We start from the raw sequence: 22213 nt of genomic DNA, 5'->3' as shown, positions 1-22213 counted from the left end.
TATACAATTTCTTCAACATACAGTTGGTTCTTGAACAACAGAAGTTTTAACTGTGCAGGTCCACTATATGTGGACTTTTTCAATAAATATAGTTGGCTCTGCATATCTGTGAGTATCACATCCGTGGCTGGGACGCGGATGCTCTGGGCCAACTATACATATACATCGTTGTTCTATATGATTTTACATAAGAGACTTGAGCTTCCATGGATTTTGATTTCTGCAGGGGTTCCTGGAATCAATTCCCCGTGGATACAGAGGGCCGACTGTAGTTAAGTTGTGGGGGAGTTATACGTGGATTTTCGAATGTGTGGGTGTTGGCACCCCTCACCCCGCATTGTTAAAGGGTCAACAGTACATTGCTATACAATATAATAGCACTTCTAGAAATTTTAGTTTATATTAAGAGCTCTGAAAAATAAATACTTTGTGTTGCTCTATAAAATTGAATTACATTCTAGGCTCAGATAATTATAAAGGAGGTTCTTGCCTATGGGAATGACCAATAGAATATTCAGTGGTTGTGCAGTGCACTACATGGGGAAATTATATGTTTATAAAACTGTCCTGGAGATGGCAGGCTAGCTAACATATCAGCCCCACCTGGTAAAGTCCCCCGATCATTGTGACCAACTAAAATGCCTCCACAAACTTTTAAAATAATCCCTTGGGAGTCAGAATAACATCATTGAGAACCATTAGCTAAATCATCTTGGTTGTCTGTGTGACCTGAATGCACTGAAAAACTGCCTAGACCATGTTTTTGATTGAGCTGTAAAGCTCTAACAATGAATGTAATCAAGAGTTAGAAAATAACCTTCCTTCCATTTATGTCTTACAGTTCATGATAATTTGCTGTCTCAAGAATAGGGCATAAAAGCAGAATTAAATTTATGGGTTTAAGTACCCTTATTAACTCTTTTACAAGAGAACCAAAAGTAAAGTATAGTTAAAAACAGCTTCTAGTTGGGCAGTTTCTTTTATATCTGAATCTCACTTTAAACTACATTTAGTGTCCTGTTTATCACCTGAAGCTTCTATTCCAGTCTACTTGTGTTAAATGTCCAATTGCATTTCATGGCACTTTTAAGCTTAATTAAATTTTTGCAAGAAAGCAGGTCTGTCCTTTAAGGCAAGACATTTCTTGCAATCAATGTTATTTTCATGCAAAAAAGAACTTGCAAGATTTATTTTCTTTTTTAGAAAGCAAATACTATTTGCAGATAAATAAATAAATAAATAAATGTATGTATGAATGTTAGTTTCCTCTGGGTCTTTTTAAGGGGGAAAAATGATGTAGTTTGTGATGATATGAATGCATTTGAGCTGGGAGGGAAAGGAGAAGAAATTTGTACTCCTTTGAGATACCATCTAATCCTAGAACCCTATACTATACCAAGCTCTAGATGATGAAAAAATATAATTCATATTTGATTCAAAATTACTTGACATTATTCAGTTATGGTTCTTCTACCATTTGGATTATGTTGTCAAGATCAGAAAATCTAATGCATCTAAGTATAAACCTGAGGTTAATAAAGTGATTCTTGTCTGTGTATCTAATGTTATCTGCCAAAAGAAGCCGTATCTTTTCCTATTTTCAGTTGCTTCTATTTTTTTTGTGGCGACTGACAACTACCAATCTTCAGAGTTAGAGGAAAAGCTATCGACAAGGAGGCACTCACCCCCTGCTACAGTCATCCTCTCATTTCTCCATATCCCAGTCTCCGCACCTGCCAGAGATGACCTTGCCCAGTTCCCAAAATAATCCATCAAGTGAGGCTGTCCTCACTAGTGCCAGGTGTCCAGTTGTACAAGCCGGAAACAAGAAGTCATTCTTAACACCTCTCTTCTCCTACCATACCCCTCTGATAGTCAATTCACAAAGTCCAAGCAATTTTACCTGGTAAAAAGCTCAGATCCACCCATAGCTGCCTATCTCTTGCAACAGCAGCCTCTTCTCCACTATCATCACTTCTTGTTCATATATTACAATAACCACCACATTGGTCTATTTGCATCTATTCTGCTGTTTCATCCCCTCTCCACGATATTTTCAAAATGAATATTTAAACATATGATCTCACTCCTTAAAATGTTCCAATATCCTAAAGTTGCTTTAAAAAAATTCCTTCGCATGCACTATAAAGCGCTGTATCAGTGGCCTTCATCTGCCTTTCCTGTCTCACTGCATCCCTTGCTACTTTTGCTTGCATCACATTGCCTCATTTCCGTTCCAGACATGCTTCTGCCAGAGCCTTGAATATGCCATTTCTTCTGCCTGGATTCTCTTCCTTGCCTGGGGAGCTGATGTAATGAGAATAGAGAGAACTGGAGCATTGGAACAGTTATCTGTGTTCATATTCCAGGTGCACCATGCACCAGCTATATAACCTCAAACCCTCAGGGAACTGCAGTTTCAGTGTCTGTAATATGGGGATAAATAACAGAGTCTGTATCATAGAATTATTCTGAAAATGAAAAGATTTGATATATGTAAAGCATTTAGGAAACATCTGGCACATATTAAGCCCTCAATACTGTCAGATGTCATCCCTTCTCTCTTTATCTAATTAACCCCTATTAATCCTTCAGATCTTGGCTTCTGTGTTGCATCCTAATGGAAGAATTCCCTGATCTCCCTAACCTGACCATGACAAACTCCTTGTAGAGTTCCTTGGCACTGTGTATCTCTCCTCCACGGGGGTCTGTCACAATTGCAGTTTTTAATTTATTTGTGTTAATGCCTGATTTACATCTAACTCTCCACTAGATATAAACTCCTCAATGGTAGGAAATAATTTTGGTTTTGTCCAAAATTACATTTTCAGTGCTTAACACAATGCCCAGAACCTATAATAATCAATAAGTATTTGCTGAATAAATGAATGTTCCACCTTCTTCCTTGCTTGCCTTCCCTCTCTCATCACTTGTTTTCAATTTATCAATGTCCTTTTGATTCCCATTTTATTTAGTGGTTTTCCCAAAATCTCCCAGTTAGTATTAATCTCTCCACTATCTGCGATCTCTTGGATGTATTTCTCTTTTGGAATAATGATTATTGTCTACCTTGCATCAAGATATATTTACTCTTTCTTCAATTGTTATTAGAGTCAGATTTCTAAAACTTAAAACTGATATATTGAAATCCGATGCAGTCAAAGCTTTCTGATGACTTCTCAGAAAGCAAAATTCAACCTCCCTCGCCTGATTGTGGGGACAGAGCCAGGAGTGCAGTTTCCAGGCTCTCGGCCTCACATGGAAAGGTGCTCACTCAGGTGGTGGATGGCCATCGACTGTGATTGGATGGCCATCAGCTGTGGCTAGTTGGCCGTCAGCTGTAACCAGTGAGCCATTGGCCACTAATATAACTGCCGTGGCTACGCTAGCAGAAAATGGGGGCTAGCAAGAAGATGGTGGCTGAGCTGGCAAGCGTGGACTGCAGTTAGGATGGCGGGTTGCGGACAGTGTGGATCCAGCCTCCAGTAAGACTATAGTGCCGCCAGTGAGAATATAGTAGTATGACTCCCCTATCTATGGCTCTGTGGGTGTTCCTTTTTGGCCTCACCATGTCCTGCGTTCCTATGTGGGGAGTGGTACCAGAGACTCCGTATGCCGCCCTGCATGATAAATGGCGCAGTGAGCAGGGTCTCCCGCACGACACTGATACACATACAATTCACAACCTGATCCCAGTCAATATTTTTTCAGCTTTATATTATGTTACACTATCCCAACCCCCCAAGTCAGATTTAGACAGGAGTCCTTTATTTGGAACATGGGATACTTGCTACCTTTATGGATAAAAATGACCATCATTTCTCACATTCAGGAAAAACAAACAAGTAATAACCCCAAAAATAAATTTATAAAAAAATTTAAAGGGTTCCCTGGTCTAATTCTAGACTCCAAAAATAGGTGAAAGCTTTGAGCCTTTCCCATAAGACGCTGAAACTCACTAACAAAAACTATGTTCTTTCTTACTTTCACAATACTGATGTCTTAAAATTGTGTGGGTGCATACACCACAATGTTTGTGTATATGGAAATCATATGAGGAAATTGCTGTTTTCCAACATGAACAATTTATCAAAGACCTTTTGATTCCCATTTTATGGGAATACACAAGTGTTTTCAGTTTTTCATCCCTCCCTCTGTCCTTGCTTTTTGACACGTGGCTTTGGATCTCCACCCACTGGAAATGAGTATACTTCCCCACATTATTGATGTTAGGAATGGCCACATAGCTTGTTTTGACCAATGGGTTGAAAGTGACAGTTTACCTGTTTAGAGCCCAGTCCTTGAGAAATATCACCTTTATCTACTCTTCCATGAGCTTCTGCCATCACCTGAAAAGAACATCCCCAATTAGCCCACTGGACCAAGGAGGATAGGATGGGAAACACTTGGAGAAGACTCAAGCCCAAATTGCAGCTTGCAACCACCAGTCAAATCCAGACTAAAGCTAACTAGTTTATATGCTTGTTAAGCCATTAGGGTTTGTAGTAGTTCGTTACACAGCACGTTGACAAGAGCTGACTGATAAACATGGTCACCTTGGTAATCTTGTGGGGATTTTTTTCTTTAAATACTTACTGTATTTTTAAGTTTGTGAACCAGTCCTGGTCTTTCTTACAATCTTAACAAATAAACTCTTCCTTTGCTAAATGTTTTATCCTGTAGTCACCCTTGACAAGAATAACCCATGAAACTGCATTCAAAGCAGTTTTTAATCACAATGGGAGTGGTTCACTCCTGAGCAAAGTTTGTCACCTGGTGTTCTTCCCTTGAAATGAGTTCTCTCCTAGGAGATGTCTGAATTCCTTGTTTAACTAGATTTGTGGCTGGCTGTTGCCGCTGAACCTAAATTCAAATTATTTTTCTATCAGTCTAATCCCCTGATACACATGACATTTGTTGTCCAGTTTCCAGTCCTTATTTAGAGGTAACTTTATGTAACAAGTTTATTTCCCCAAAATGTCTGTAATAATATTTCCAGTTCTACATACTCTTCTAGAATTGTGTCACTCTCCCATTAAGAGGTGGAATCTATTTCCCAACATCTTGAACCTGGATGGAACGTTGTGACTGCCTCAATAAATAGAATGAAGTATAATGTCTAGCTACCCTAAGAGGTAATTCACTTTATTCTGTGATCTCTCTCTTGGAACCCCGTTACCATCTTATGAGGAAGCTCAGGCTACATATTGGTGTCTTAGCCAATAGTCCCAGCTAAGTAACCAGCTGACAGCCAGCATCAACCATCATATATATGAGTGATTGTGCCTCAATAATTCTAGCCCCCAACATCTGCCTTTATCAGCTCCTCAACTAGCAGAGCTTGTGCCTGCCCTTTCATTACACTGGAGGCACAGAGCATCAGTGTCTGCTGCAGCCACTGACTTCTATGAAGGAGTAGCCTTGGTCTCAAGAAAATGCAGGGGAAAGGCAAAGCAGCATTTAAGATACTTGCTCTGACCCATGCAACTCTGCCCTCTATAGCCCTCCATCCTTGGAAGTTCTCTCCACTTGCACCAGCTCAATACAAATTTTAGCCTCCCTAAGGGTATCTCCTGTTTATTTTATTTTATTGGCTCTCCATTTTTCTCTTACTTGTACAGATTCCTCAGGGTTGATTTTAATATAAAGAGACAGCAGCCCACTATCTTGACAACAGATATATTAAACGCACAGATAAGAGAAACATTTGCTTATCTATCAGATTTTTTACACTTTGGATACCTATTCATAGTTGGCCAATTTTCCAAATATTGCCTTGGTAAGATAAAGTGTGCATACAGCCATCTTTACAGATGCCAGTTTGAGTAGGGTCCTTGGTTTGGATAACACTAGTGTTAAAGATGCCCACTATCTTTTGGTCACTGTTGAAACTTAGTATAGTAACCAAACATACAGTTGGTTCTACCTAAGTTTACATTTTTCTACTCCAACTGTATTTAAATAGAACTCTTTCATTGGAGTTTTATAAGCAAAGAAACCAAACCAGACTTTAGATAAACTAGTTACAAATTGGTTAAAAACCTAACATTTCAAATAAGTTTATGCTTCATTCAGAATAAACTCTAGAGTTCTATTATCGTGACATTGGCTCAGTTTCCCAGGACTGTTCTAGTTTCACCTGTACTTCTATGTCTACTAGACTTCAACAAAATATCTTGTCTTATAATGCAAAACTGTCTTGTCTTAATTAGGAAAAAGAGTTTCTATAGACCTTTTGTTGGTTTGTAAACTGGCCTCCTTACAGAGAGGGCAGGGAGAGACAAAAGAAAGAGGCAGAGCTCTACAGATTGGTAGGTGGCAGGTTTAATAAGTAAGGGAACTAACACATGAGGCATGTCTCAGGTGACCACAATACCACTAGATCTCCACACTTGCCTGCCAGAGTCTTAAAAGTTTATGCAGAGGCCTTAACAAGGTTTAGTCATGTATTCAGTCCAGATGGTCTCAACAATACCTACTCTCTTAAGACTGTGTTTGAAACAGCTCTTAGTGTGGCAACAGTGGGCAGAACATACATTCCAAGGATGTGGAACAGGTGGGAAGCCCCTGATTGCATGGGTCCAGGTTGAGGGTCAACCCACAGTCACATCCTCTTGATGACCTCTTCCAACACAGTCACTAAGATAACCAGGATTGGATCCCTTCATACCTTAACTTTCTCTGACTGTGACTACTGTCGTGGCTCTACAGCCATCTAGGCTCAGAGTGTCACAGCCCAAAGCTGACAACTGTTGACCTTAAACAGACAGCTAGATATTTCTCCAGCAGAATGGATTTTCAGGAACAAAAATTGCAATTCAGGTCATGCAGTCAAATGGTGAACCACACACAAGTCCAGAGAAACAAAGGAAGGGAACATTATTTTATGAACTTGGGAGGGGCTGTTGTAAATAAAGAGTCCATTGGAGGAAAGGACCATTCAAAGTATAGTGACTTTTCATTGGCTGAGTTATGCAAATCTCTCATTGGTTGAGCTGTTACTGGGTGAAGAGGAATCTTTTCTTCCTCTTGCTGAGGTAGTAAAGTAGTATCACTTCCTGTCAGAGACCCAAGGTATGTCTCTTCCTGTTGGGGTCAGTAGGGTGCGTTGAGTGACACATGCATAAGAGTTCTCTCCTGTAGACTCCCAACTCCATTTTAAGTGAGGTTTCTGTTTATTTTCACATGACTATGACTTTATCATTATGATTGCTGAGCCTCTTGGATTCTTTAGATATATTAAGAAAAGTTTTTACTCACTCCTATAGTTTAGGAAGAAGAAAAAGTAATTTCTTGACTGAGGCTCACTTAGGAAATCTAAAATGTTTATTTAAATAATTGACTAATGTTCTCAGTTAAGAGGATTAGATGTAAAAAAAAAAATTATTGTTATATCTACAGAAGCTAGCAGAGTCAGATTTACTTATCCGTACACATGGGAGAAGTCTTTGTGACCATATGCTCACTTATTTTTCAGATAAACAAAGTGAGGCTAAGGGATGTGGCTGAAGCCATTTAGTCCCCAAGGGTCAGAGCATGGCCGGATCTGGTTCAAGTGTCTCTGCTCAGGGCAGCAGCCCTGGTGTGTCCAGTCAGGGTGGTCAGCCTGTCATTTGTTCCATTAACAATATGGTATACCAGGCATAGGGTGACCTGTTTGGCCACAAACACAGAGGCTTTGAGAAACATCTTCTAGAGCACAGACACACATCTTGGACTGCATGAGAGACCTTAAAATAGCTCTCATGTGGCAGCACTGCTTGGATGGCTTTGAAAAAACAGTCACTGAGCCAAAAACCCTGAGGAAGTTTTCAGTTTAAGTTTGGAGAAGCTTGCAGCCTAAATCCATGGGGCTGGAACCTCATAATGTCCTAATAATCCAGAGAGGTCTTCATCCCTGTGGTACTCAGGAATGTTTATACGTGGGAAGTGTTGGCAAAGCTAAAACAAAGAATTCTCTTTTATTTAAAGCTCTTGTTCCTGATGCATTCTGTACGATGAGTCATCTGTCTTTAGGTGGGAGGGTGATTGACACACAACTGTGGATGTCTGGCCATGGTTTTGGCCTTGCACCTGCCTGTCAGAGTACAAACAATGTTGTGTTGCAAAGCTGAAAAATGGGGAGAAAAGATAAGGGAAGTATTTAAAGTCACTTAAATCTCAAGGTGACCAAAGTACTCATTAACATCTCCAGATACTGGGCACTGAATAACTAGTTTTCCCAATAAATGCAGTAATTCACCAGCTTTATTTAAAACAGGAGCCAAGCTTGGGAATTGGCAGGGCATGTGACCGGATAAACCGCTTTCATTTTGTCTCTACCCCAGGACCACGTGAAGACAGGCATTCAATGCATGCTCTGCTTTTGATCATCCTAGGGATGGGTTTTCCTTGTTGTGAGAGTTAAAGTAATATCAGTCAAAATCAAGAAAGCTAAAAATCCTCTCTACATGAAGATCTTCAGAATCAATATAGGAACTAGTCTTCTTATTCTTTAAAAACAAGAATCCAAGAACGGTTAATGAGCCGAGGACATGTACCAGGACATTTGTCCACATTTCAATAAGGGTTATAATTTTTCAAAAAATAAATATAAGTGGATAATAAACATATATAAAAACATTCAATTTGAGTAATAACCCAAATGCAAATTAAAAGAATAATAATCAAATTAGCACAGATTGAAAAAGAAGATAATGCCCAATGCTGATAAAGGTACAGTGAAGTAAGCAATTCTCTTTTGCTGATAGAAGTATAAATTAATTATATCTTTCTGGAAAAAAGTAGGAACATATATCAAGAGCCTGAAATTGTTTATAACCTTTAAACTGGTGATTCAATTTATAGTTATCTTGCCTGAAGAAATTATTTTAAACACAGACAAAGCTTCATGCAAAAAGTTGCTCATGCCAGCATATTTTTAATACTCAGAAGTCTAAAACAACTTCAATGTCCATGTATGGTAAGATTTAAGGAATGATTAATAAAACATATAAATTAATTTATAAAACATATAAACTGTTACCTCCACATATACATGCAAGAAAAAGCTTTAAATACAAAAAAGATTTTTTTTTTAAATATCAGGATGATGAGATTCTCCAAATTCTATAGCATTCACGATGAAGTAAAATCCTAAAAACGGATAATTTTTTAAAAGTAAATGAAGGGTACTCACTAAAAATAGCTTCCAACTGCGATTTTTATCCATTAGAGTTTTATCCACTAAGATGACCCCTGGCTTCAATTAAAATGAGATCAAACCTGTCAAAGCTTCTCATTACATACAAAGCAGTTCCACCGATTCCTGGATGCTGATAAGTTTCTAGCCAGTGATATGGAAATTTGAATCTGAATCCTTGTTAAGAATACCTGCCTCTCGTTCTCTCTGATAAACTGAACCAGACAGCCACAAGTTACAAGCCCTGCACGGCCACTTGTCTTCATCAGCCTCGTTTGGGTTCCTTTTCCTCATTTCATGCCAGGCATTCCCAGGGGTGGGCTTCATTGGCCACACTGAAAATATTATGCTCAGTCCTGTGAATCTTACACCCAACTGAAAACATACATCTTGCTATGCTAAATGGTCTCAGTCTATTATTCAGCTATTCTATTTTGTTCCTGCCAGTTACCATTACACATAACCCTTTTGATAGAGGGCCCATAATATGAATAGAAATTTCTCATTTCTATTATACTTAAGCATACACTCTGAAACAGAAAACCCATTACTTGGTAACAGTTTACTAATTTGTGTATATATATTTTTAAATACAACTGGCAATATCAAGTGGCATATGTAGGGATGTTACACTGGCCCACTTCTCTAAAATATTCTTTTGGAAATAATACAGGACGTTTCCTTCCTTCTCTGGTATCACTGATTACATTCGGCAAGACTTCACTGTGCCACTGAGTGTCCATGAATCTTCCTGAATATCTTTGTATAATGAATCTTAATATGAAACGTAATAAAGTCCAATCATATGACATGACCCTTTGATTATTTGCGATGAATTCATTTTAGGCAGGTGTTTTGAACTATATTGTAGCCAATTTCAAGCCAAGTCATAAAGGATTTCTACCATGGTGGAAAAATAAGTATGCTCACTACAAAATAAAATGTATATTGTTTTTAGTCATGGTAGAAAAGTGATCTGATTAAAGAAGAAACTGGTTATATAAATCTTTTTTTTTTTTTTTTTAGAATAAATCCCCTCAAAGCACCAATACATTTTAAAACCATAGAAGGCTTAGAGTACTTGACAAAAATGTGTTGTGTAACAAAATAGTCTCTTTTCCGTCGACAGAACTGTATTGTCTATCATTACTTTTGACAGTGTAGGAGATTCACCAATATCTTAAGAGTTACGTACCCTCTCTCCTACTTCCTCTAATGTTATTTGTCACAAAGCAGGCACTTGCTTCAAAATTACTGAAGATTTTTCAGAATATGTTGTTTACTTGCCTTCCTGATCACCAGTTTCTAGCTCTTCCTTATTAATTTCCTGAATGTTTTGAAGTTGTAGGTTTTACTTTGCAGACAGGGAGATGTTTCTCTGAGGCAAGCAGGGAAGTTACAAAGAAGAAAGTGTTTCCATTATTGACTCAAGAAATGAATAAATAAAACAGGAACAACAAAAGAATAACTGAAGTAGGAGAAAAACCAAAGAGTAAAAATGTCCCCAGGATGGTGGAAAGATGAACTACTCATAAGAGCAGCAGACCTTTGAATAAACACTAGGGATCTGGAGAAAAGTTAATAAGAATGAAAATAAAAATTTTATAAGGAAATGGAAAGGACAGGAGTAGAACTAAAAAGGGCATGCAAATTAAAAAATATATATTCAGGTGAAAACATAGATTGAATAAAATGAAACGAACAACTGAGGGGTTCCAGGGCTCACCCTTACCGGTGTTTTATCATTTGGTAAAATTTGTTTCCTTGCTTTAATTGGCAACACTCCACAGAACACAAGAGCAAACAGGCCACAGAGCAGAAGAAGAGAGAAATCATGCAGCCCTCTAAGCTACCTCTACCACCTCTTCTATGCACTATAAAAGAGCCATATCCTATAGGAAATTTTGGAAGACGGTGGGAGCCATATCTCTGTCTAATCTCTGTGTTATCTCTTGCCTTACATAATCATCCATGAAAATCTAGTTTTGCTATTAAATAAACTTTAGGCCTGTAACTGTATCCATACTTCTTTTTGAAAATCATGTTATTGACCAATGAGACAACTACATAGGAGGCAATCATATCTAGACACACAGAAAACAAAGAGCACGTGAATCATTGCTCATGGCTTCAATTTTCCCTAAAGTATGAACAATTTGGAAATGTATATTGGTAATATTAATTAAACAAACTTGTAAGCATCTACCATGGGCACAGCCAATGCCAGGAATGTAGTGATACAAAAATAAGCTCTGTTTTCAAGTAATGTATAATTTAATGGGGAAGATCAAATAAATAAAAAGTAGAGAGTAATCAGTACTACTAAAGAAGAAAACACGAAGCACCTCAGATGTTCAAAAAAGGAGATTAATTTCTACTAAGGGTCTCAGAAAAGCTTCTTGAGCTAGATATTGTTTGAGTTGGGGGGAATGGTTTTATCAGAACAGAAGGAAATAAAGTTGTTCAAAAGAAAAGGCATTTGAGCAGAGAAAAACATAAGTTAAGGTACAGAGTTGAGAAATTATGTATTCAGGAAGAACATCTAACCCAGTTTGACTAAAGCACAGGTTATATGAAAGAACAATCTTGTTTCTTTCAATTTTTAATGAGGCTGTACGGATAGTGGTCAAAAGCAAAGTTTTTGGAGTTAGACTGTTTACATTCAAATCTGTTCTCTTCCAGATGCTTGCTATATGATTGGGATAAGTGAATGAACTTTCTTTGCCTCCATTTCCTCTCTGTAAAATGGGGACTATATAGACACATATTTCAAGGAGTTGTCATGGGAAACAGAGAACTTAGTAGAGTCCGTGACAGATGACAAGCACTCAGTGAATATTAGTTATTATCACTCTTATCTAGAGAGTCTGCAAACATGGAAGATCATAAGGAAAATTTCCTAACCTTTTCTCCTAGCTATATCAAACTAGTTTCTTTAACTTACATACAGAAAGTCTGGGCCATTGGGGCTGGCGAGAGCAGTTAAAGAAAGGCTAACGATTAAATAATCTGATACTCTTGCATTCCTGATCTTAGAATATACCAGTGGTGCCAAAAAAATGTATACACATGACTTGTATTCCTCTTTTGTTATTGGCATATATTGAGTATTACAATTTTAATTCCGTTTTTTTTCCTTTCTTAAAATGTGTATACTTTTTTTTGCCACCCTCCGTATGTTAAGATATAACAGCTCTTCTGATCATTCTGCTCAACTATTAGCATATGAGCTCCTTGGACTTACTCAGCCTGTCAGTGAGACAAAGCAAGTGAAAGAATGGTGGCTAATTCCATAGAAAAATGTTTACAACTGGGCTTTCTTTTTCTGTGCGTATTTATTCACTTTCCTCCTTGGCCCAAAACATTTGCATCTTCCAAAGCCCAAAATATATAAGAGTGAACAGACATGTAGAAGTAGGACAGGTCAGAGTATGAACTAAGTTAGTAACTGGGGGAAACTTACCAAGGACTCTTTGTTCAGATTCTTCCCAGGGTCCCACTGTCTTGAAGATAAGGATGTCCCTTTCCTCCAGGTATTAGGGAGGGCACCTCTCACGTGAGGATTCTGTGACCTGTTTCAAAGTAGAAGCAAGGGGGAAGGTCAAATTGACCTTCTTGTTTCTGCTATTTTCTCAATCTCCTTCAGGTTAAAACATTCAAGATGCCAAGTTGTCATATTTTGGGGTCGCTACCCTACCACACCCCACTTCTCAGCTTAGCACAGTTCTACCATGTAACTCTAGCTCCACAAAGAAAATCAAATCAGCACTCGTTCCTACCTGCTTCTATACATAGGCTTAGAGTAAAAAGGACAAGAAGATTTTTGGTAAATTTAATTTCCTTCCTCTCGGAATATTGGTACGCTCTTCTCAACTGTTAGTTAAGTAAAAGAACTAGAGGCTACAGTTAAACAAAAAAGCAGAGTCTCAATTTAAAAATAAATACATTTTAATCCTAGGGTCATTTTAGTTCTAATTCTTTCTGGAATATGACAGGACTTCAGTGGCTAGAAATAATCTACGGCCACATCCTAAGAGCCATGGAATCTGTGCTTAGCAAGACGCGAACAGACACTAAAGTAACTGTTGGCTCAGGAGGCACTTCTTCACCCCAGGACTCCTGTGCTTTCTCCTTTCCCAGTAAATGATTAGCTGTGCTATGAAATGTAGCCTCGCACAACAGAAAGGGGGTTTATGGAATGTGAGAACACCCATCAGAAGGGAAAGGAAGAGTGAGTGAACCTTTCTTAGAGAAGGAATTGTTATCACTAATTAAGACAGTGATGTACACTTTCAAAAAGCAAAGGTTTATTTTAAGAAGAAATTAATGAACTCTTTTTCATTCATAGAGGTATTTTTCATAAATGTTATGCTTTATTGGGGAATCCAACAATTAAAACTTGAATGAGACTCAGTTAAATCAATTGACTAATATCAGGTTCACCACTTCTAGACTGAATTAAAAATGAGATTCCTATCATCCCTTTCCCTCTCCCCCTTCTCTTCACATATGAGCCAATTGTAAAATAAGGAACTCACAAATACTTAGAGATATTTTCAATAGCCACTTCTTCCCACCTCTCTCTCTCTCTCTCTCTCTCTCTCTCTCTCTCTCTCTCCTCTCCCCTTTCTCTCTCTCTCCAGGTCCTGAGATAGGAGTACTAATTCTATGTTCGACTCCATTTCCTATTTCTTTACAAATCCCTAGATGGATAAAAACACAAGTCTTTCATTTTTTCGCTTCCTAGGAAGACAGAAAGGTACATGGTAAGGGAGAAACCTAGTTAGTATTCTTTAGTATAGGATTCTACATCCCTTTACCAATTATAATTACATTGTCTGCCTGGAAATTCTATTTTAGAACACACCAAAATGAACAGATGGCTAGAAACACTTTATTGTTGTTTTCCTCCCTTTACACCTTACTTTCTCTCACGTGAAAGCTTAGTTTATATATTGAATTATGGAACAGAGAATTTGGTCAATTCTGGACTTGAAAATGTCAACCACATCCCTCTGAATAATGTCCTAGTAATCAACTAAATTGAATTCCAAGGTAGTTCTTGCCCATATATAACTCACATTGTACAAGTGAATATTGAAAGGCTATTGCTAGCATTCACTGAAAAATAATGTGCTTGCTTGTATTTAATAGAAGCATTCTCAGTCTTCCACAGAAACTTTTATCATTAAGTCTCACAATAGTCCTGTGAGACATGGGCAACATTCGGATCTTTGAAATGATAACCAGTCAGCTCTGACAATCTCCTGATTAGGAAAACAACACCCTAAATCTATCAATAGGAATTAATGTGGCTTCTTTCCAGCATGCTATTTCAACTTTGAAATTCTACTTTCTTTATATAACTAGCATTGTTTCTGTTCTTAAACAAAGGTTTATTTCTGCCACTAATTGTCTTTATAACTTTCAGTAAGTTATGTAATTTCTCTGCATCTGAGATTTCTTATCTGTAAAGTAAATGAGGAATTCCAGTTAAAAATGGAAGTTAGACACCTCAAATATGACAGTAGTAGATTGAAAAAAGGATGAACCCATTAAAAACAGAGAATGATAGAGGAGGTGATAGCAGATAAGACATGTCAGCAATAATGTAGAATACAAAAAGCAGATAGTTGAGTGGTAACTGACTGCAGAGTAGCAAAACTGCAACCAAATTAGCTACAGAGCAAACTCAGTAAGAAACAAGCTGATTGTGGTAAACTCAATAATGGCCCCCCGAAATATCCATGTCCTAATCCCCAGAACTATAATATGGTACCTTACATGGCAAAGAGAACTTGGCAAGTATTATTAAGTTAAGGATCTTGAGATGGAGATAGCATTCTGGATTATCAGGTGGGCTCAGTGGAATCACAAGGGTCCTTAGAAAGACGGAGGCAGGAGAAGCAGAGTCAGAGAAGGAGATATGACAATGGAAGCAGAGATTGGAGTGATGTGGGGCCATAAGTCAAAGAATGAAAGCCTCTAGAAACCAGAAAACACAAGGAAACATATTTTCCCCAGGAGTAACCAAAAGAAACACAGCCCTGCCAATATCTTGACTTAAGCCTCATTAAGATTCATTTGGGACTTCCAACTTCCAGAATTATAAGATATACATTTGTGTCATTTAAAGCCAAGTAGTTTCCAGTAATCTGTTACAGCAGCAGTAGAAAACTAATACATCAATTCTTACCACAGAACTTAGCGTAGATTCAAATTAGAAGCAACAGACACCTCTGAAGGTGGGGTGAGGGATGGGCAGGAAAAGGGGTCAATTAAGTCTATGTTAAGAAGACTGGAGACGTCATCAAAATGGTGGTGAGGTGAGCTTCTGGAAATATCCCATGGAATTTACAACAAATTGAACAACTATAACTTCACAAAGGACTCCCTGCACAGCAGACAGGAAAGACGATGAGGCTCACTACAGAATTCACCTAAAGGTGGGCAAATTTTGCGAGCAGGGGAGGAGGGAAGGGAGAAAGGTGGAGACGGAGCCGAGAGGGCACAGAATGCAGACCTAGCTCAGTGCTCCGAGCTTGCTGCATCCAGGAACTACCGCAGCTGTGGGAGAGGGAAGAACTCGGACTGCTAGGGCTCCGCTTATGGCCCACAGGGCTGAGGGGACAGCATATAACACGCTGAACCCAACGCTCACGGCAGAGACCTTGGAGAAAAGACTGAGGGAAGAAAGCTGAAAATGGTGGTTTAAGCCCTCACTACCAAGCAGAGAACGAGAGCCTTAGGAACAGAGACTAGCCGCCGCCTCCCAGCCTCCCAGAGCTCACCCCACCCCCACCTGCCCGGTGCTAAAAGTGGAACAGTAGCAGTGTCAGATCAAAAGAACAGAATATTTGCAGTTCTGAGAACTGTGGTCTGCAGACACAGATTTGCAGCCCAACGAGTTCCAGCAAAGGGGAAGGAGCTGTGGAAGTAGGACAGGCTGTGGTGGTGGTCACAGCCATGGCTCTGGGCCACCTCTCACAACTCACCCCGCCACTGTCCCCACCTATGTGGGTGGATCCCTGCAGGAGTAAACAGAACTGCTGAAACACACAGGCTCTGAATCTGGTGCAGGAAGAGCTTTGGAACTTCAAAAGCTCTCTGCATCCCCACACAGACACGGTGCCCTATGACCCAGGCAAACTGTTAACAGAGGAGAAGCCCACCTTCCAGGGAATCCCCCCATTGTGTGAGAAGCTGGAATAGTGCAGAGAAAACATAACACTACACTGTGAGAGAGAGAAAAAGGCTCAGTTGGAGAGAAAATAAAATATTCTACCAACACGTACTGGAAAACAAAAGAAAGACCTCGTCCTATCAACCTGTTGCAGAACCCACTCCTGTAGATGTCTAGGAAAGAAATAATAAATCATTGATTGCCAAGAATAACCAAGGCAATAAGACAGCTCAGAAAGTAAATGAAAATTCTCCAGAAAATGAACTTAAAGATATGGAAATATGTGACTTAAATGACAGAGAATTCAAGATTGTAGTTATGAAAAAGCTCAATGAGATGCAAGAAAACACAGAAAGGCAGTTTAATGAACTCAAAAACACACTCAAAGAACAACATGAACATTTTACCAAAGAGATTGAAATTAAAAAAAAAAAAAAAAAAACACAGAATTTCTGGAGATTAAGAACTCAGTAGAAGAAATGAAGAATGAAATAGCCAGCTTAGGTAGTAGAGTTGACCAGATGGAGGAAAGAATCAGTGACATCGAAGATAGAAACCTGGAAATGACATGGATGGAAGAAGAAAGAGACTTGAGACTTAAAAGAAATGAAAGAACTCTACAAGAACTTTCTGACTCCATCAGAAAGAGCAATATAAGAATAATGGGCATACCAGAAGGAGAAGAAAGAGAGAAGGGAACAGAGAATATATTCAAACAAATAGTCGATGAGAACTTCCCAAACTTGTGGACAGAACTGGATCCTCGAATCCAAGAAGCAAATAGAACACCTAATTACCTCAACCCCAACAGGCCTTCTCCAAGGCACATTGTATTGAAGACGTCAAAAATCAAAGACAAAGAAAGAATCCTCAAGGCAGCCAGGGAAAAGAAGACGGTAACCTACAAAGGAAAGACCATTATATTATCATCAGATTTTTCAGCAGAAACTCTACAAGCCAGGAGGGAGTGGAACCAAATATTCAAACTATTGAAAGAGAGAAATTATGAGCCAAGAATAATACACCCAGCAAAGATATCCTTTAGATATCAAGGAGGAATAAAGACCATTCCAGACATACAGAAGCTGAGGGAATTTTCTAATACACGACCTGCACTATAAGAAATACTAAAGAAGGCTATTTGACCACCATCAACAGGGACAATTTGTGTCAACCAAAACATAAAAAGGGGGAGAGTAAAGGCCTGACCGGAACATGGGAATGAAGAAAGTAAGCATGCTGAACAAAATGGAATACTCTTAATGTCAAACTTTCTTTCACATAAACTTAATGGTACCCGCTCAAAAAAAATCCAGAACTGAAATATCTACTGTAATAAAAGAATAAACAGAGGGAAACATCATAGAATACCACCACACAGAAATAATAGACAACAACAAAAAGGCAAAGAAACAATGGAGACACAGCCTTACCAGAAAACTAAAGATAGAATAACAGGAAATCCTCACATATCAATAATCACCCTAAATGTAAATGGACTGAACTCACCAATAAAAAGGCACAGAGTAGCAGATTGGATCAAAAAACTAAACCCAACCATATGCTGTCTCCAAGAGACACATCTCAGCTACAAGGACAAGCATAGACTCAAAGTGAAAGGGTGGAAATTGACACTCCAAGCAAATGGTATCCAGAGAATATCAGGTGTAGCCATAATGATATCAGATGAAACAGACTTCAGGGTGAAAAAGATAACAAGAGACAAAGATGGACATTTCATAATGGTAAAGGGGACTATACAACAAGAAGACATAACAGTCATCAATATCTATGCCCCCAAACAGGGAGCACCGAAATATACCAAGCAACTACTAACAGAACTAAAGGGAGAAATTGACCAAAACACAATTATACTTAGGGGACCTAAATACATCATTGACAGCTATGGATAGATCATCCAAACAGAAAATAAATAATGAAATAGCAGCCCTAAATGACATATTAGATGAAATGGACATAATTGACATTTGTAGAGCACTTCATCCTTAAAACATCAGACTATACATTTTTTCTAGTGTGCATGGAACATTCTCAAGGATAGACCATATATTGGGACATAAAACTAGCCTCTGCAAATTTAAGAAGATTGAAATCATACCAAGCATATTCTCTGATCACACAGCTTTGAAATTGGACATCAACTACAAAACGAAAACAGGAAAAACTCTAAATAGTTGGAGATTAAACAACATTCTCTTAAAGAATGACCGGGTCAAAGAAGAAATTAGAAGAGAGATCAAAAGATACTAGAAACAAATGAGAATGAAAATACATCCAACCAAAATTTTGGGAATGCAGCAAAAGCAGTTTTAAGAGGGAAATTTATATCATTACAAGGCTATCTCAAGAAACAAGAAAAACCTCAAATTAATAACCTCACGCTACACCTTAGAGAACTAGACAAAGAAGAACAAATGAAACCCAAGATCAGCAGAAGAAAGGAAATAATAAAAATCAGAGCAGAACTAAATGAAATAGAGAACAAAAAGACAATAGAAAAAATTAATGTGACGAAGAACTGGTTCTTTGAAAAGATTAACAAAATTGACAAACCTTTGGCAAGGCTCACTAAGATAAAAAGAGAGAAGACACTAATTAACAAAATCAGAAATGAAAAAGGGGACGTTATCACAGATACCACAGAAATACAAAGGATCATCCAAGAATACTATGAAGGACTATATGCCACCAAATTCAATAACCTAGAAGAAATGGACAAGTTCTTAGAAACATATAGCCTTCCTAGGCTGAACCATGAAGAACTGGAAAATCTAAACAGACCGATCACCAGTAACGAAATTGAATCAGTCATCCAAAACCTTCCCAAAAGCAAAAGTCCGGGACCAGATGGCTTCACTAGTGAATTCTACCAAACCTTCAAAGAGGATCTAATACCAATCCTGCTCAAACTCTTCCAAAAATTGAAGAAGAGACAGTACTCCCTAACTCATTTTATGAGGCCAACATTACCCTGATACCAAAACCTGGTAAGGACAACACAAAAAAGAAGACTACAGACCAATATCTCTGATGAATACAGATGCAAAAATCCTAAACAAAATTCTAGCAAATCGAATGCAACAATGCATTAAAAAGATTATTCATCACGACCAAGTGGGGTTCATCCCAGGGGTACAAGAATGGTACAACATATGCAAAACCATCAATGTGATACATCACATAAACAAAATAAAGGACAAAAATCATATGATTATATCAATTGATCTAGAAAAAGCATTTGACCGTATACAACATCCATTCATGATTAAAACACTTAATAAAATAGGTATAGAAGGAAAATACCTTAACATAATAAAGGCCATAAATGACAAACCCTCAGCTAATCTCATAATTAATGGTGAAAAACTGAAGCCCTATGCTCTACGTTCAGGAACACGACACGGCTATCCCTATCACCTCTGCTTTTCAACATAGTGTTGGAAGTCCTTGCCAGAGCAATCAGGCAAGAGAAAGAAATAAAAGACATGAAAATTGGGAATGAAGAAGTTAAATTATCACTCTTTACAGGTCACATAATGCTATATATAGAAAACCCTGAAGACTCCACCAAAAAGCTATTAGAAACAATCAACAAATATAGTAAAGTTGCCAGCTACATAATCAATGTACAAAAGTCCACTGCATTCCTATATACCAACAATGAAATCTCAGAAAAAGAAATTAAAAAAGAAATCCTTTTGCAATTGCAGCAAAAAGAATAAAATACCTAGGAATAAACTTAACAAAGGATTTGAAAGACCTATATGCTGAAAACTATAAGACATTTTTAAAAGAAATTGAAGAAGACATAAAGAAATGGAAAGACATTCCATGCTTATGGATTGGAAGAATCAACATAGTTAAAATGGCCATATTACCCAAAGCAATATACAGATTCAATGCAATCCCCATCAAAACCCCAATAGCATTTTTTAAAGAAATAGAACAAAAAATCATCAGATTTATTTGGAACCACAAGAGATCCCAAATAGCCAAAGCAATCTTAAGAAAAAAGAACAATAATGGAGGTATCACACTCCCTGACTTTAGCTTGTACTACAGGGCAACAATAATCAAAACAGCATGGTGTTGGCAGAAAAATAGACACATAGACCAATGGAATAGAATTGAGAATGCAGAAATAAAACCACATAAATATGGACAGATAATTTTTGACAAAGAAGCAAAAAACATACAATGGAGAAAAGACAGCCTCTTCAATAAATGGTGCTGGCCGAATTGGAAAGCCACGTGCAAAAGGATGAAATTGAAATCCTATCAGTCACCATGTACCAAAATTAATTCAAAATGGATCAAAGACTTAAGCATAAAACCTGAAATAATAAACTGCATAGAAGAAATCATAGGTATTAAACTTACGGACCTTGGGTTCAAAGAGCATTTCATGAATTTGACTCCAAAGGCAAGGGAAGTAAAAGCTAAAATAAAGGAATGGGACTGTACCAAACTTAAAAGCTTCTGCACAGAAAAAGATATCAGCAACAAAATAAAGAAGCAACCAACTGAATGGGAAAAGATTTTTGCAAACAGTGCCTCTGATAAACAGCTAATATAAAAAATACACAAGGAACTCATGCAACTCAACAACAAAAAAACAGACAACCCAGTTGAAAAATGGGCAGAGGACCTGAAGAGGCATTTCTCCAAAGAGGACATACAAACGACAAACAGACATGAAAAAATGCTCAACATCACTAATTATCAGAGAAATGAAAATAAAAACCAGTGAAATATCACCTCACCCCAGTTAGAATGGCTATCACCAACAAGACAAATAGTAACAAGTGTTGGAGAGGCTGTGGAGAAAAAGGAACCCTCATACACTGTTGGTGGGAATGCAGACTGGTGCAGCCGTTATGGAAGGCAGTGTGGAGGTTTCTCAAAGAATTACGAATAGAACTGCCATATGACCCAGCAATCCCTCTTCTGGGTATCTACCCAAAAAATCTGAAAACATTTAGAGATAAAGACACGTGTGCTCCAATGTTCATTGCAGTTTTATTTACGGTGTCCAAGACATGGAAACAACCAAAATGTCCTTCGATAGATAAATGGGTAAAGAAGTTGTGGTATATAAACACAATGGAATACTATTCGGTGGTAAGAAAAGATGAAATAGGACCATTTGTGACAACATAGATGGATCTTGAGATTATAATATTAAGTGAAATAAATCAGACAGGAAAAGCAGAGAATCATATGATTTCACTGATATGTGCTATATGAACCAAAACCAACAAAAGCAAGACAAACAAATGCGATACAAAAACTCATCGACTCAGAGAAAGTTTAGTGGTTACCAAACGGTAAGTGCGGACGGGGGTGGTAGATGAGGGTAAAGGGGATCAAATACATGGTGATGGAAGGAGAACTGACTCTGGGTGGTGAACACACAATGGGATTTATAGATGATGTAATACAGAATTGTACACCTGAAATCTATGTAACTTTACTAACAGTTGTCACCCCAATAAACTTTAATTAAAAAAAGTCTGAGATCCCCAGTTCTCCTTTCGTACCTTATGTAGCCAAGTGACAACTCCTCCCCCATTACCACAATAGGATAATTGTTATGTTCTAGAAAAATAGAATCAGGAAGCTTCCAAATTTGGGAAAACCAGGCACAGTGAAGGGAAAGGATGAGGCACCAGGCTGAAAATGACCTGCCTAATGAATAGTGGGAGCTCCAATTCCTTGCCCAGACTTACAATCCCATACATAGGGGACCAGAGAGTTTCTGAGGTAACTTCTACAGATGCCAGCACATGACTCATCAGCAAATAAGCTGGTTTCTGCTCTGTGTCCCC

Source organism: Rhinolophus sinicus, linkage group LG03, assembly GCF_036562045.2.
Source record: "Rhinolophus sinicus isolate RSC01 linkage group LG03, ASM3656204v1, whole genome shotgun sequence".
Taxonomy (NCBI): Eukaryota; Metazoa; Chordata; class Mammalia; order Chiroptera; family Rhinolophidae; genus Rhinolophus; species Rhinolophus sinicus.
The sequence above is the reverse complement of the archived record's forward strand: the minus strand, read 5'-3'. Positions refer to the sequence as shown.